The sequence below is a fragment of the Mesoplodon mirus genome (genome assembly GCF_964341445.2).
Source record: "Mesoplodon mirus genome assembly, chromosome: 15".
NCBI classification, from domain to species: domain Eukaryota; kingdom Metazoa; phylum Chordata; class Mammalia; order Artiodactyla; family Ziphiidae; genus Mesoplodon; species Mesoplodon mirus.
In genome coordinates, this window is record NC_138991.1 from 10876990 (window position 1) to 10892993 (window position 16004).

Sequence of the window (16004 nt, forward strand, 5' to 3'; positions counted from 1 at the left end):
CTGCTCCGGGGCGGACCAGCAGGGAGATGGGCAGGAGTGTGGGGCTCCAGGGGTGCAGGGGGAGGAGGGCTCTGCACGTCTCCCCCTGGGGTCCCTCTCACCACTCTTCCGCCCTCCCCCCGCAGCTCCGTCTCCTCTTTGATCTCCAGGCCACCTCCGTCAGCTCAGCCCAGAGCAAGCTCTGCCCCAGCCTTCAGCTGCAGTCACGGGTGCCAGCGCACAGGTGTGTGGCTCCAGCCCGTAGTTAATAACAGCTCCCCCAAAGCCCAGCCCGTCCACGAGCTCTGCGCTGCAGTGGGTGTGTACTTACCCACCCCCATGCTTGTTCCCCACGGTGACACCATGACCATCCCCCCTTTGTGGGTGGTTGGGGGAGACCACGCCCCGGGAGGTGCCTTACCCACCTCCCACCTGTCCAAGCATCTGTCCTCTCAACCACTACCTCATTGAATGCCCAGGGCCGGCCGAGGGCACAGCTGTGAACTAGACGCATCCCCAGCCATCATGGGGCTCCCTGTCTATCTGGAGACGAAGGAACCAATAGGAAACCACCACCGACGTGCGTTGAGGCACCAAGGCCCTTGGATCCCAGAAGAGGCCACATCTCATCCTGGAGGGATCAGGAGGTATTCAGAGGCTAAGCACCCAGGACCCCACCCCCCCGGCCGGAGGGGCTGCGTGGAGGGGTAGCGGGAGGTGCAGTGGTCCAGGCTGCGGACGCCCTGTGCACAGTGCTGAGTGGTGTGCTGGGCCGTGGGCACTGAAGCAGCTCAGTCTGGAGTCGGGCCGGGTCAGAGTGTAGACAGGGATGCTGCTGCAAAGCAGGGCCAGATGATGTGGGCTCCTGGAGGCTGAGCTAAGAACTTTATCCTAAGAGACCAGGGAGAGGGAGAGGGAGAGGGAGAGGGGGAGGGGGAGAGAGAGAGAGAGAGAGAGAGAGAGAGAGAGAGAGAGAGTGTGTGTGTGTGTGTGTGTGTGTGTGAGATAAGTGTTTTAGAAAGAGCAGAGACTAAACTGTAGGGGAAACAGGACCAGAGTGGAAGCTGTTGCAGGTAGGTATCCCTTAAAGGTGAGAGTGGCTGGATTTGGGGTGAGAGTGAACAGATTCTAATGTCTGAGCCCCGAAGCCCTGAACTACCCCACCCACCAGCCCTCTCTCTGCTGCAGAAGGAAACCATCAAAGGGCTTCAGATAAGGTGAACCGCACTCAGGTGTCTGGGGACCGCTTACCTCCCTGAGTCACATCTGGAAAGCCAGGACGAACAAGTCACCTTGGCCAAGGGTCTGCCTCACAAAAGGGCACAGGGAACATTCAACCAGTCAACCCCGGGTCAGCCACTCTTGGCTCAGCCCGCTTGGGGGACACTTGGGACACATTTGTCCCCCCTTCTCCCAGCACCTTCCCGCGGCTGCCACCCACCCCTGTGGGCTGGACCTGAGTCCTCTGACAGTGCTGTGACCAAAACACAAGGGGGAAACGAACCCCAAGATGCATCTCACAGCCTGAGGGATGCAGTCTGTGGATAAGCCATCGTTTTAGAATATCCTCCCAGTTCCTCCTGAGAACTGGCCGTTGGAGTATCTAGAGAATGCAACATTCAAGTAATGACAGTTCAAAGACCAGCTCCCTTGTCCTGACACATGGCTTGGGGGCCAAAGTGCACTTGGTGATCCTGAAAAGACAGGTTCCTTTCTCTCCTGATCTCAGGACCCAGGCAAGGCCACATGGGCCCCAAGGGCGAGTGGCCAGGCCGGGCCAGAGCTGGTGTCCCTCTCCTGGAGATCCTGGGCCTCTGGACTCCCTGTTCTTCCTCAAATGGTTCTGCCAACAGGGATGGGGCTCCTGCCTCCTCCCTGAAGGAGCCGGGCTTCCAAAAAAGGAGGAAATCAATATAATTATGAAGGAACCAAGGAGAAGCAATCCTAAGAGACTCCTTAGCAGCTTTAGATATAATCGTATCTTGAGTTCCCGCGAGATCTAATGCAAGCAGCGGTGGCCTCTTTGCTGGTGATGGAGTGGAAACGTCCTTCCTGCACTCAGAAAGCAAGGAGAAGGGGGATACGGGGGGAGGTGAGCCTTTCGCCAGCGCCCAGCCAGGCGGCACCGTGGATTCTTAGCGGCTGCGCGTGCTCACCAGGACCCCACAGGGGCCCAGGAGAATGAGCCATTCCGAACAAGCTTGCTTCCCTTTTCAAAGGGGCCCCCAGCCAGGACGGTGGCGAGGAAGGCCGCAGAGGCTGGTGCAGCTCTATGCTGGCCCCGGACCAAGCCCCTGCCAACATCTTGGGGCATGTGGAAAATCTGTGGGAAAGTGACTCACAGCTCATTGGAGATCTGGGCCTGCAGTCAGCCAGGAACGGGGCTGAGCTGAGCTGAGCCAGGGGGCTCCGAATGTGGCCACTTCAGCCCCAAATGCTGCTCTTGGAGAGTGGGTGGGCATTGGAAGGGCGTGGGATGTTATTTCGGCCTGTGCAGCCTCCACGTCCCATTCTGGTATCAGCATCTTGGCCGTCTTGCGGAATCACTGCTGCCAGCTCCCCAGCGGAGCTGCTCTGCCCACCTCCACAGCTGAAGGATGAGCAAGAGGAGGCCTGACCCACCTGGGCCGTGATTGGTCCAGGAGTGAGCAGGTGACCCCAGCTCACCCAATGAGGAGCAGCCTTGGGACTCTGGCTCTTGGGACAGGCCTGCTTCCTGCCCCCGTCCCCCCTTCCCAGGTCCCAGTGAGGACGCGCCGTGAGCCTGACAGTCACTTCTGACACACTGAGGGGCCTGCCTGAGAGTGAAGCCAACACAAGGAAGCCGAGTTGGGAGGGGAAGCAACACAGAGTCCTGACGGTGTCATTTGAGCACCTGAATCGAATTTTGCCTGAGGTTAGTGTCACCTTGGGACCTTTCCTGTTCAGGAGACCACGGGATTCTCTTCTTTGCTTAAGCCAAGGTGACCTGGGCTCTTGTCACTTGCAACCAAGCCTCCTGCCTAAAGCAAAGAATAAATCCACAGTAGTGTGGACAAGTGCTCGGAAACCAGTGGCAGAATCAGCAGGTGAGGGCTGGCGTGTGAGGCTAAAAACAGCCAGAGGCCCCAAATGTTGTCAGGCTGAGCAGGACCACACGCTGGAGGCCAGGCCCCAGTCGACGCCAAGGAAACCCAGCCCTTTCACACCCATTTTCTCTTGGATTCTGAGGATGACCTGTGACAGGAGGAGTGGCCCCATCTCAGAGGTCACAGGGGCCAGGGAAACACAGAGCCGGGGTCCACTCGGGCCTCTTCGGCTCCAGGTCCAGCCCCTGCCCATTGCCCTGCTGGGCTCCTGCCTCGAACCCAAATCCTGGAGAATCTCAGAAGGCACTTCAGAGAGCTCCCCCTTCCCCCCCTCACCTGCAGCTGGTACTGAGATTCTTCTCCAGGGGCGGCCAGGTAAGCCAGAACTGTCCAACTCCCTGGCGCTTGCTCCAGGCTCCCACCCTCGCCTGCAGGCAGGAAGGTTCCACCAGCGGGGACAGGATGGGAAGCACAGAAACCTGACACCACAGGTCCAGGGCTCGGGTGCCCTCCCTCCCAGTCCCCCACGCACCCCACCAGCCCGAGCTCCCGGCTGGAGGAGGGCCTCTGGAGCTGGGGCGCTGGGCCTGGCGTGCTCTCCTGGGTCTACACAGCCTCCCACATCTTCCTCACTTCCACCCCAGACCCCCGAGTTCCCAAACCTGCAGCCCACACACCAGATGCATGTGTGTGCTTGGTCGGCTGCATGATTTTTAAAAACTGGAATTAACCGCAAACATGTAAAACGTCAGGAGATTTCTCAGGAAAACCAGACTGCCAGCTAGCTACGCTTGGAAAATCAGATGATCTGGAAGCTCCCGGTGGCTGGGCAGAGGAGCTGCGGGTGCTCCCCTGTGGGCCCCAGGGCCCACGGGGCCACGTCACCTTTCTGGAACCTGCTGCTTCCGGTGGTGGATGCCTCGGGGTTGGCCCTCTGGGCTGCCTGCACCACCGAGCAGCTCCTTTCCTGACAAAGCCCCCAGATGGCTGTTGAAGCACGTGGCAAGGGGGAGCCTCGGGCCAGCCTGGCTTCAGGGCCTCTCCTCTGAAGCCCCCTAGTCGGATCACTGTCTGCCCACCCACCTCAGGGCCTGTGCCATCTGCCCACCCCTGCCCCCAGAAATCCTGCACGGCCCCTCGTGAGTCCTAGCCTGCCTCGTACCTCCCTCTTGGAAGCCCCAGCTGCATATTCCCGATCCTGGGCTGCTTTCTTTTTTTTTTTTTAATTTTACTTATTTATTTTTATACAGCAGGTTCTTATTAGTTATCTATTTTATACATATTAGTGTATCTATGTCAATCCCAATCTCCCTGGACTGCTTTCTGTTCAGGCCGGGGTCAGCACACTTGTTCTGCAAAGGGCCAGATGGTAAATATTTGCAAGCCCCATAGTCTCTGTCACAGCTACTCAGCTCTGCCCTCCCAGCACCAACGCAGCCATAGGCAACGTGTAAAGTAATGGCATGGCTGCGTGCCAATAAAACTTGATTTACAAAGATAGGGGCAGGCCAGACTTGGTTTTTTCAGTTTGCCCCAGAATTAAATCTATCTTCCTAAATAGAAAAGGAATGACAAACCCATCTCTGTATCTCCCATGCAAGTGGGCACTAAGTGATAGGTCACTGGACATAGGCTGCAGGATTTAGGACCAGGCCCACCTTGCTGACTGTCCCCAGGCCAGAGTATTATTTGGTTGGCTGCTCTTGGGTCATCACTACAACTCCAGCCTGTCCTGGCTCACTAAGCATCCTCCACCTCAAAAGAAAGGCCATACCGCTGTCCCACGTGTGGGCCAGGTTCTGAGGTTCCAAAGTGTGGGTCATCCTCTGGGAGGCTGAGGCCTCAGGCTGATGGGTGGAAGCTCAGGTAGCCAGAGACTCACCCTCATCCCCCAGGTTACCAGGCATCTCCAGCCCCAGAGGACTTGGGAGAGGCCCATCCTACTGGGAAAACAACAACTACATTTCCTGCGGCCCAAGTTACACACATTATCTCTAACCCTCACAGCACTCCTTCAAGGCAGAGGTTTCTCTTCCTCTTGAGCCTCACTTTCCTCTCTGTAAAATGGGGCGAATACCGTCGACTTCATGGAGTCCTGACGGGAGCACAGCCGGGATGCTGGGGGTGCTGCACCCACTTTGGGACCATGAGGACAAAAGCCACTGGCTGAGGACGGCAGGGCAGTAGCCAGGAGAATCAACTGGCCACTCAGGACTTCTTGTCACATGAGGGAAAAACACAAACCCTATTTGGTTAAACCACTTTAGTCAGGTTTCTGTTATGCCGCAGAACACAGCCCGATGGACACATGCGATTACTCTCACCATCACGCCAGTTAATAGCAAGTTGCCCAAGGTGGCACAGGTAGTAAAGGGGTGGAGCCAGGACTCAGCCCAGGTTGTTTGCATGATGAAATGGAATGATCACCAAAAAAGTGAAAACCTGTAGATCTCACAATAGTTCCAAAAGGTAAAATGGAATTCCAAATAATTGACGTATGCATTGCCCCCTCCAGGAGCTCCACTCCCCTTGGGTGGGCGCTGCGCGTGGTGACTTGTTTCCACAAAGTAGAGTAGGGAGGCGGGGGTGGAGGCGGGAGTAACAGCCTGGTGGAGACACCTGGCAAACACTGCCTCGGCCAGAGGGTCATGGTCAACATCATCAGGTCTACGTCATGTTGACAGCATGTCCCCTGGATCTGATGTGATGAGAAGGGCACTTCATCTCTGTGGTCTTCCTCCCCCAAACCCATAACCCCAGTCTAACCACGAGAAAAACATCAGATCAGCTCTAATTGAGGGACAGTGTACAAAATACCTAACCAATAATCCTCTAAACTGTCAAGGTCATCAAAAACAAGGAGAGTCTGAGAAGCCGTCATAAACCAGAGGTGGCTAAGGAGACGTGACGACTAAATATAACAGGGAACAGAAAAGGACATTAGGGGAAAACTAGTGCAATCCGAATAAACTGCGGAGGTCAGTTAATAGCCGTGTATCGAGGTGGGTCCTTTAGCTGTGACAATGTACCACAGTAAAACAAGATGTTAACAATACGGAAAACTGTGTGAGGGACATATGGGAACTCTCTGTATTATCATAGCAACTTGTCTCTAATTCTAAAATAAAAAATTCTATTGGGGCTTCCCTGGTGACGCAGTGGTTGAGAGTCCGCCTGCCGATGCAGGGGACATGGGTTCATGCCCCGGTCCGGGGAGATCCCAAATGCCGCGGAGCGGCTGGACCCGTGAGCCATGGCCGCTGAGCCTGCACGTCCGGAGCCTGTGCTCCGCAACGGGAGAGGCCACAATGGTGAGAGGCCCACGTACCGCAAAAAAAAAAAAATAAACATCAAGTTCCTGTTTCTCTTGAACAATGTAGCTACCTGGCCACACTGGGCCCATATTCCTGCGGGGTGCGTCCAGCTGGCCCCTCTCCACTGGGCATGTGCTGTCAGGCTTGCCACTGTCCCCGCCAGGCCTGACTCACTTGTCCGCAGGACCTGCCGAGCCCCGCGGGCATCTGAGCTGGCAGCGGCTCCAGGCTCACGTCACCGTGGGGCTGTCGAGGAGCTGGATGCTCCCCATCCGTGGCCCAGGCCCCCTGGAGTGGGGACGGCCAGCCTGGGCCGCTGCCGAGACCAGCGGCTGCTGCCCTATACCCGAGGTCCCCTCCAGGGCACTCCAGGGCCCGGGAGGCAGGTATGGCAATGGGGCCGTTTTGTGGAGGGGAAAGCTGGCTCGGAGGGGACAGCGTAGGCCGCGTGCCCAGGGTCACACGGAGTCAAGTGGGCTCCTCTGAGCTCCTGGCACCGGCCCCCACCACAGCCAGCCCGCACGCCCTCACCGCGGGTCCCGGCCTCCCTCCTTGGCCCCCCTCACAGGCTCTCTGCGCCTCAGACCACGCCTGCCCGTCCTGCCTGCAATGTCTGTGTCTGCTCCCGGGCCCCCAGGCTTCCACCCTGACAGCTGGGAGCAGAGCCCCTCCCATTTCTCTTAAGCAGCCCTGCGTGTCCGCTCCTGCCCGTAGGGCTGGGCTGGCCGGCCTCACGGTGGCTGCACGGGAGCTGCCGTCCTGCCCCTCCCAGCCCTCCTGCCCCTGCCTCTGCCGTCCCGGTCACCTCGGCTGCTGTTGGCAGCGGGAGGCAGCTGCAGCCCTGGGGACAGGAACAGGGCTGGGGGCTCCCAGATGGGGCAGCCCCTACCCAGGGGGACCCCAGCAGCAGGGACAAGCTAGTGTAATCTTGTTAGAGGCAGTGCTGACCCCAGCAGCAGCCCTAGACGGCTTCCAGGTCCCCGTGGATTCGGCTTTTAGCTGGAGGAAAAGCTTTAACACGGAAACCAGCAGAGAAGGAGCCCCAGAAGTTCTGCCAAGATACTGGCTACTAAATTCAAACTCATATGGGGTCTAGGAGGAAAGACAGGACACCAGGTAGGCGGAGTCACGGCACAGCCCCCTCCAGAACTAGGTTTCTGACCCGGAGTCTGATCTCTCCAACCTCGGCCCCTCTGCCCACCGCCCCGGGCCCTCTGCCGTCCCAGCACCATCTCCTGGAGGAGGGAGGTGTCTGACCTGGGCTTTGCTCCTCATCGCCCGGCCACTGAGTGTAACTGTCTAATTACCATGCACTTATATGTATGTTGGGCACCTGCTACATTCCAGAGACTCAAATCTGAAGATCACAAAGGCTCTTTACAGACGAGCAAACTGAGGCTTTCAGTGGTCAGTTGACTCACTGTGGGTCCACCCACTAACCGGAACCTCAGTCAACCCAGGTTGCCCAAACCGGAAAGCTGGGGGCCACCCAACTTCCCATGACACAGCCAGCCCATCCTCAATCCCCTCTGCTAATTCTTCCCCAATCCCTCTCCCATCGCCACTGCCATCCCGTCTCCCAGCCCATTCTCCACATGGCAGCCCGAGGAGCCGTCTTAAAAAACAAGTCTGATCCTCCAGTAAGTCCCGCAGTGTAGTTAGAATAAAATCCAGCTCCTCAACGAGGCCTTCAGGCCCTGCCACCGTGGTCCCCAACGCGTGAGCAGTCCTCAGGTGTGTCCTGCTTGGCTTCCACTGGGCTAAGTTTACTAGTACTGTTGTCTGTTTGGTTGCTGGTGTTCTCATACTTTTGAATGAAGTGCCATCTCTCTTTTAAAAAAGGATTTCAACCTTCCCTTTAAAAAAATCTCAAGCTGGGCTTCCCTGGTGGCGCAGTGGTTGAGAGTCCGCCTGCCGATGCAGGTGTCACGGGTTCGTGCCCCAGTCCGGGGAGATCCCACATGCTGCGGAGTGGCTGGGCCCGTGAGCCATGGCCACTGAGCCTGCGCGTCCGGAGCCTGTGCTCCGCAACGGGAGAGGCCACAACAGTGAGAGGTCCGCGTAACGCAAAAAAAAAAAAAAAAAAAAAAATCTCAAGCTCTGGGCCACTGGACAGTGACAGGCAGCCGGCGCCGAGCAGTGGCCCCTCCTTTCCAGGAGATGCGTGCTCTCGCCTATGCGGCCCGCCGGCCACATCGCTGTGGCCACCTGTCTGCCAGCTGTCTGCCACCTTGGAGCTGGGGGGTTTGACCCCAGATCCACATGATCCAGCCTGATTCTCCAAACTCCGACTGTCACCTCCCATCACTCACAGCCCTCCAACCTGGGGCCTTCTTTCTGCTCCTGGATCTCACCAGGGTCTGCTTGACGGGAGACCTTTGCACCTGCTGTCCCCCCAAGGCCTTTCCACAAGGTCTTCCTCTGCTGGTTCCTTCCTTCCTTCAGACTCTCCTAAGGGACACCCAGTTTCATCTGTGTCACCTTCCCTCCTTCACGGCAGCACTGTGGAGCCTAGCCTGTTTACCTTTCTCCTCGGTTACCACCCGGCTCCCCACCAGGCCGAGCTCCACAGGGACAGGCACCAAGCCAGTCGTTAGGGCCATGGCCCCAGCAGCAGCTGGAGCCTGGCGCACAGGAGACACTCAGGCAACGGGAAATGGATGAATCTTCTCACCACCCCAGGCAGAGCAGGAAGGGCCTGGGGGTTGGCCTTTCGCCAAGTCAGGGCCCCGGAGCCTGAGACCAATGATGACAATCACGCCTCCAGCTGAGGACGCCTGGTCGGACCCATTCTGGAGTCTCGGGGTGGCTCAAGGCTGGTGACCCCACCCTGGCCAGGTCTGTGACCCACATTAAAAATAGAGCACACATAGGGGCTTCCCTGGTGGTCCAGTGGGTGAGACTGCGTGCTCCCAATGCAGGGGGCCCGGGTTCGATCCCTGGTCAGGGAACTGGATCCCGCACACACGCCGCAACGAAGATCCCGTGTGCCGCGACAGAGACCCGACGCAGCCTAAATAAATAATCATTAAAAATAGATAAAATAAATAAAAAGCACACAGGGGACTTCCCTGGCGGTCCAGTGGTTAGAACTCTGCGCTTCCACTGCAAGGGCACAGGTTCGATCCCTGGTCAGGGAGCTAAGATCCCGTACGCCGTGTGGCGTGGCCTAAATAAATCAATAAAGCACACAGTAAAAGCAATGCACTGCCCTGGAGGGGAGCCTGGAACAGAAAACAGACGAGGAAGAAAAATCTGGTAACATCCAAAGCCTGGTGTTCAGAGAACGGTACTGGACCAACGTGGGGTCTTGGTCTTGACAGCTCTCTGAGGTGACGTGAGATGACAGGAAATGGGAGACGGAGTGAGGGGGGCACGGAAGCCCTCAGTAGTACTGTCTTTACAAGTTTTCTGCAAATCTAAAATTATTCAAAATAAAAGGTCATTTGAAAATAAATAAATAGGGACTTCTCTGGTGGTGCAGTGGATAAGACTCCATGCTCCCAATGCAGGGGGCCCGGGTTGGATCCCTGGTCAGGGAACTAGATCCCGCATGCATTCAATAAGCTGCAACTAAGGAGCCCCCGTGCCGCAACGAAGGAGCCCCCGTGCTGCAACAAAGGAGCCCTGGAGCCCCATGCAACTAAATAAATAAATAAATATTTTAAAAAATAATAAGTAAATAAGAAAATAAAACTCATCCACGGCAGCATATGTGAAGCACTGCAGGGAACAACACAGATAATGAGCTATTAAATAATAATACTAATGTCACTGATAATACTAATAATAATGGCAGCTAAACCTTACATTATCTCAGTCACTGTTCATGACAATCCTGTGCAGAGGATAGGACTGTAAATCCCATTTTACAGATGTGGAGACTAAGACGCAGCAAGCTTAAGATCCACGCAAAGCATGACGCTTGCAAGTGACGGGCAGGCCCAGCCTCATGGCTCGGTCTGATGCTCTGCTATCACCGTCTTGAAATTCTTAGTAAGTTCTGACAAAGGGGCCCCAGAGTTTCATTCTGCGCTGCACCCGCCAATTCTGTAGTGGGTCGTGGTGACAGAGGTGGATTCCAAACTGGGAACGGTGTTCTCCATCCTCAGAAAGGTCACTCAGGATCAGCTCTGCGCACAGCGTGGAGCTAGCGCTCCTGGCTGAGAAAACATCATGGGGCAAAGGGTGGCCGTGGGATCAATGGTAGAGTTTGGGGGGACAGCCGTGGATGGATTTGGCCGCAGCTGGGACTGTCATACTCTTGGCTTAGAACAGGGAAAGGAAGGTCCTTTTCCAGGCCAGGGCAACAAACCAGCTGCCCATACCCAGCGGCATGCTCAGCCGAGTGGCCTCCCCGTCAAACGGAGATTCTCCACGTACACGTCCGTGAGCCCACACCAACAGCTGGCCAGGGCGCAGCAGCTGGCGACTGTCACACCAGAGCCGTACATTTCTCACTCTGATGCTGGTCATCAATAGAATCCTCAAGGTTTTGTTGGCTGACCTCGAAGGTGGTTGACTCCACAAAAGAATGTTAGAAATAGCACCAATTAGCTCTGGGAAGCAGAAAGCAAACACAGACACAATCGACCATTCTGTCGGCATCCCAAACGGGGGCAGCTGTTCTCCATTAAATAAACAAGCCAACAGGGCAAAACCAGAGGCGTCCACCGGGACCAGCAGGCGTTCAGAAGCCGCCCACGGGCCCACCTCTCGCCCCTGCCCAGAAAGACTCTTCACCCAGGACTGCAGGAACCTGCTTCTGAGGCAACGCCCGAGCTGCCACCTGGACCCCTTCTCTCCCGCTCCGGGCATCTGGGTGGCCTCAGGAGCCCTTCCCAGTCCACCCTTGACTCAGACACCGGTGCCCTCAGAGCTCCAGCCTGGTCTCAGCCCCAGCCCATCCTTTGCCACCGGGTGGCCTGTGAGCCTCGGACGGTTACCGTCACTGCACCAGTCCCATCTCTGCAGCCCCAGGGGCCCGGGCACTGATCTCACGAAGCCCCTTCACAGGAACTCACCTCATGTGCTGTCCTGGTCGGACCAGGATGTTTCATCCATTGGGCCCCCTGAGCGTGGAAAGGGATGGTTTCCAGAGTCTGAGAAATAATGTTTGAGAGCGAGAGAAAGGAAAAGAGGGAGAGACAGAGAGAGCTCGGTGGAAACAGAGATGAAGGTAATTAGAGCGGGAGAAGGAGACACAGACAAAGGAAGGTAGAGGCAGAAACAAGCGACCAACAAACAAAACCCAAGAGAAAAATATAAAAGAGAGAGAACTGAAATCGAGAGAGATGTGGAAACCAGATAAGGGCGGGGATTCAGAAAGAGGGGAAATAGATGAAAAGGAGGAAAAAGATGGAGGAGAGAGGGAAAATGAGGAAATAAGAGAGGGAAGTGATGAGTAGCCCTCACAGAAAAGTGAGGCAGCCAGGAGGCGGCGGCAGCGGTGGGGACCAGGGCGTGGGGAGCGGACTGTGTTGGGAGCTGGGGAGTTGGTCCACCGGTTCAGGGCCTCTCCGGCCCCAAACCCTGTCAGTGTGCACGCAGGGACACAGAAAGACTCCCCACCCTCACCCCGCCTTAAACCCCATCCCTGTGTCAAAGAAATAACAATCTTCTGAAAGGACAAAGGCCGTCTCAGAAGACAGGTCAGTCTCTGTTGAATGGACTCCATCTGGCCTGAGGGGCAACACTTTGCTCTTTTCTCACTTTACGCGGGACTCCTGGAAACCTCTCGGCTGCACCCTCCACCCCAGGGAGGAGCTCTTCGCCTCATCGGGGTCCCCACCTTCCCTGGCTGCAAAGCGAGAAAAGAGGGAGAGAGATCCTGAGGTGTGCACCACCCATCCCATCCAGCCCAGGCCTCCAGCCCTGCATCAGCCTGGCAGCCCCGCAGGCACCTCTTCCCATCTCTCAGTCATGGCTGCATCCCCTGCACCTAGAACAGCACCTGGTACACAGCAGACGCTTAATCGGTAAGTGTTCACTCCGCCTCCCTGGGTGATCCCATTCAGCCTCAGAGCTAAGGCCTCGGGCTCCATGCTGGGTACCTCCAGCCCTGAACCCCACACTCCAACCCTGACTCCACCTGCAAAGGCATCCAGACAGACTCGATTCACAAGGCAACTTGGATGAATCTCCGGGAAATTACGCTGAGTGAGAAAAGCCAATCCCCAAAGGTTACATGCTGTATGATTCCATTTATAGAACATTTTGGAAATAGCGAAACTTTAGAAATGGAGGACAGGTTCGTGGCTGCCAGGGGTTGGGCGAGGGCTGAGGGAAGAAGGGTGAAGGCGGTCACAAGAGGGCCTGAGAAATCCCTGTGGGGTTGGGACAGTCCAGAGTCAGGAGACAGGAGCCTGAATAAAATAAAACTGTACAGGGCTTCCCTGGTGGCGCAGTGGTTGAGAATCTGCCTGCTAATGCAGGGGACACGGGTTCGAGCCCTGGTCTGGGAAGATCCCACATGCCGCGGAACAACTGGGCCCGTGAGCCACAGCTACTGAGCCTGCGCATCTGGAGCCTGTGCTCCAGCAACAAAAGAGGCCTCGATAGTGAGAGGCCCGTGCACCGCGATGAAGAGTGACCCCCCGCTTGCCACAACTAGAGAAAGCCCTCGCACAGAAGTGAAGAACCAACATAGCCAAAAATAAATAAATATTTAAAAAAATAAAAAATAAAAACTGGAAATAATAACAGTCCTTTATGTTCTAGGTAAAGGGTATATGGTTATAAAAAAAAAAACAAAAAAACTGTACAGAACGCATACAACTGTATAGAACTTAAAACGCACACAAGTGAGTCCAGGTAAAACTGGGGACATCCCGGTATGAGCAACACATCGTATCCAGGTTGATATCAGGTTTGTGACGTTGTACCATGGTTTTGCAAAATGTTACCATTGGGGAAAACTGGGCAAAGCGTACGAGGGCACTGTCTCTGTATTATTTCTTATAGCTGCCTGTGAATCTATAATTGCCTCAGTAAAGAATTTCAATTGAAGACACACACGCGTTTCCCCTCCTCCACCTTGGTCCCTAGTCCAGGCCACCAGCATCTATCTCCCTCTGGACCATCCCAGCAGCTGCAACCTCCCAACCTCCACCCTTGCACTGCCAACATCTTCCTCCACATTTCAAAACCCTCCAGGGCCAAGTCCTTGCACGGGCCCCCTGACCTGCTCCTCCAGCTCCAACACGCCGCCCGCCAGGCCTCACCACTCCCCTTCCAGCCCAAGACACCTGTACACTCCCCTCCCCACCTCCCCCAGGGCGCCAGCCACTTTGTCTCCATGTTCCATATTACCTTCTCAGTGAAGCCTTCCCTGACCACCTCCTGCCCCCAGACCCACCTCTCCCTGCCCTCCTTCACCTTTCTTTCTCCCCGGGACACTTTATATATTACACTAGACTATTGGCTGCTGGAGGGCGGGAACATTCTCTGTTCTCCCTGGGTTCCGAGGATCTGAAACAGCACCGGGCTCATACAGATGGTTGATGATAAGTATTTGTTGAGTGAATGAATGAATGAGTACATGAATGAAAAGAGGGGTGGTGGGTGGAGATTTGGCATCAAGGGAGTTAAGCCCGGCCCAAGGGCTGGGGAAGGAAAGGGTAAAGGGCTGGGATTGCACACGTGGCAGCTCCTGGAGCAGCCAAGAAGGACTTAAGGGGACCGTAGGGGGAGGAAGAGGCCGGTATGTGCGCAGTACAGAGGGGGATGGGCGGGGCTGTCCTCCAAGCACAAGGTCTCTCTAGGTCTCTGGGAGCAAAAGCCCAAGGTGCGGAGGGAGAGAAGCCAGGGCAATAGCCTGCAGGCCGGGCCACGCTGTCCACCCAACTCCCGCCCCGCAGGCTCTCAAGAGAACCAGAAACAGGGGTTGGGGTGGAGGCCGAGCTCACTTTCTGGGGCCTCCGGGGGCCGAGGGGCCAAGCCTCAGCGGCTTCCCACCGCCTGGCCATTCCCGCCGAAGTGGCTTAAGCTGCTTGTGGGAATGAGGGTGGGCGTGGGGACAGGGGTCACAGAGGACCTTGGATTTGCATCTTAACATCCCCTCCAAAGCCCTACGTGGGGCTGCCAGTGCTGAGAGGAGGATCCTTTCCTCCAGCACAGTAAACGATGTCCCATTTCCAAATTCCTCAAATGGCAGTGGTCCCTCTGTCTAGCTGTGTAACCTTAGCCAGGTCACTTAATCTCTGTGCCTCATTTTTCTCACCTGGAAACAGGGCTAATAGTTTCTACCTCATAGGGTGTTTTGCCCAAATAACCCAAAGTGCTTAGAAAACAGTAAGTGCTCAATGAATGCTGGGTAATTTCATTATTATTATGGCCCCCGAATTCTTTTTTTTTTTTTTTTTTTTTGCGGTACGCAGGCCTCTCACTGTTGTGGCCTCTCCCGTTGCAGAGCACAGGCTCCGGACGTGCAGGCTCAGCGGCCATGGCTCACGGGCCCAGCCGCTCCGCGGCATGTGGGATCTTCCCGGACCGGGGCATGAACCCGTGTCCCTTGCATCGGCAGGCGGACTCTCAACCACTGCGCCACCAGGGAAGCCCCCCCGAATTCTTTTAAACGATGTCATTAGCTTGTGAACAGCCCAAGTGTACAATTTTGTAACACTGCGTTTTTAGTATTAAATGCATTCAGCTTCGAAACATGAACATTTAAACTGAATCACAATTGTGGAAGCCAGTCCAAGGAGCCTCAAAAATTATCCAGAACACCTCTCAACCCCTAAGAGGCATGGCTCATCATCCAGGCTGAGGGCCAGGCTCACAGAAGATGCTCAATAATGCCTGCTGGCCAGTGACAGATTACGGGGGGCCACACCGGGCACAAATATGCTGGCAACCAGCCCTGCGAGCAGCACCCTGGCCTGTGGCCTCTGAGTTCTCTCCCAGCAATGACTGCTGCCATCTGAGCCCCTCCTGCCCACGCCCCCCCAACACACACACTCCTGGGGGCACTGTCCGTGGCCTCTGGAGCCAGGTCCAGGCCAGCAAAGAGCTGCCAGACACGGGAGGGGAAGAGGCAGTGCCAGGGCCACAGTGCTGAGATCCCCAACCCGGGTAACCATGGCACCTCCCAAGCGGTGCTCAGTGATGTCCGTCCCTGAAGCAGCCACCTCCCTGCTCTGGCTTCTTACTTACTCCATGTAAAAGCCAGGATTCCCCCCTCTCTAAATTTCCCAGGTTAATTATTAGGACCCTCCAAGTAATGGGAACTTTGGCCTTGACATTCCGTCTGGCAACGTGACAAGCTGTGATGGTATCAGCTGGAACAGGCACCTGGATGAATTTACTGCTTAATGAGATGTGGTTTATCTTCCCGGCAGAAAGCTGACCATGAATGGAGCCAAGTTCAAGAACTTCCCAGGCCCCTTAGGCATTAAAGGGATCACACTTTCTCCAGATGCCCCAACTCCAGCTGCAGGCATCACACAGGTTTCTGCACTAAGGAGGGACTCACCTCCCTCCACTCATCACGTCACCTGGAACCTGCAATCGCTGACGGGAGCTGCCAGTCCTCTGCGCGGCCCTGCCTTGTTCAGGAATGCCATGCGACCCAGTGCCGAGCTGGTGCCACACACTGGGCCATGCTGTCCCCTGCCACAGCCCTTTCCTGGCCTCTCTTCTCCCT

The 16004-nt window shown here is 56.0% G+C and overlaps 1 protein-coding gene across 2 annotated transcripts in view; it reads right to left on the bottom strand.

Annotated features, from left to right (window-relative positions):
• The window catches only part of BCAS4 (breast carcinoma amplified sequence 4), a 63649-nt gene that overhangs the window by 1332 nt on the left and 46313 nt on the right, over positions 1–16004 (bottom strand). The gene's annotated exons all lie outside the window — the stretch shown is intronic.